This window comes from Camellia sinensis, chromosome 12 (genome assembly GCF_055761805.1).
Source record: "Camellia sinensis isolate YWXY chromosome 12, ASM5576180v1, whole genome shotgun sequence".
NCBI lineage: Eukaryota > Viridiplantae > Streptophyta > Magnoliopsida > Ericales > Theaceae > Camellia > Camellia sinensis.
In genome coordinates, this window is record NC_138972.1 from 36314946 (window position 1) to 36316162 (window position 1217).

A 1217-nucleotide genomic window follows, 5' to 3' on the forward strand; every position below is an offset into this window, starting at 1 on the left:
AATTACAAGAAGTTTCTAAAATAAAACAATATTTACCTTTTCATACATCCCATAAGTTATTCTGCACATCCATTGTTGCATAGAGAAATGACCAAGTATATGTAACTGGAGGAGGATGGCAGCTCAAGGAGGAGGATGGAGACCGGTGTTCAGGAAAAGATTTGGAAGACCTGGTGCATCATCAAACATACATACAGTGTTTGCTGATGATATCCTTGATTCAATGATCCTAAAGGTTTGTATGCTATGTTCACAAACTTTGGGGTTGTAAAGGATGTTTTCATCCCAAATAAGAGGAGGAAAGTAACACAGTCCAGGTTTGGTTTTGTTTGTTTTGATTGCCCTGTAGCTGCTGAGGTTTCTATACAAAAAGCTCATAGAGTATGGTGTGAGACCTTAAAGGTGAAAAGGGAAAATTTCATAAAGGAGAAGGGCGGCGGGGAATAGTTCTAGAGGAAACAAGAGCCAACGAAGCAAGGAACAAAAATAGCATGGAGGCTTGCAACTAATGGATTTGTAAAAAACGGATCATATACTAAAGTGCTAAAAGGAACTATTACAAGATGCGAAAGCGATATTAGAATCAAAGCAGAGGAGTATGGCAATGAAAGTGTTATAGTCAAGATGGGAAGGAATTGTAGCTGTGTAGATCTTAAAAATGAACTCCAAAATAGAGGGTGGACAGATCTGAAAGTTTGAAAAGGTGACGGGAGAATAGTCTACTTATCCTTTGCTTTAGCAGATGATATGAAGCCAAGATGAATGAATTAGGTGAATGGATGCACGACTGGTGTGAGTCGTGTACCAATTGGGAAAAGGGGATGAGAGTAGATAATGACAAATTAGTTTGGCTCTGTTGTTATGGTATCCCTCCAAATATGTGGAATAGGAAAAAATTTCAAAGGATAGGAGAAGTGTGTGGAGAAGTCGTGAAGATTAATGAAGTTACTCTAAAAATGGATTCTTTGAAATATGGTAGAATAAGAGTTTGTTCCTCACATTTGGAGCGTATAGATAAATTGGTCATTGTAGAAAAGGTGGTTTGGAAATACTTTTTGATCCAGGAAAATGCTCTTGATCCTCTGGTTGCTATCTGAAAAATGAATGAGCACTCCAGTCAAGGGTGCCGGAATTAGCTCTCCAACGGGCTAGTCAGTATTCTCTCAAATCTTATTTTTATCACAAGTTATCTCTTCTTTTTTTTTTTACATACCTCT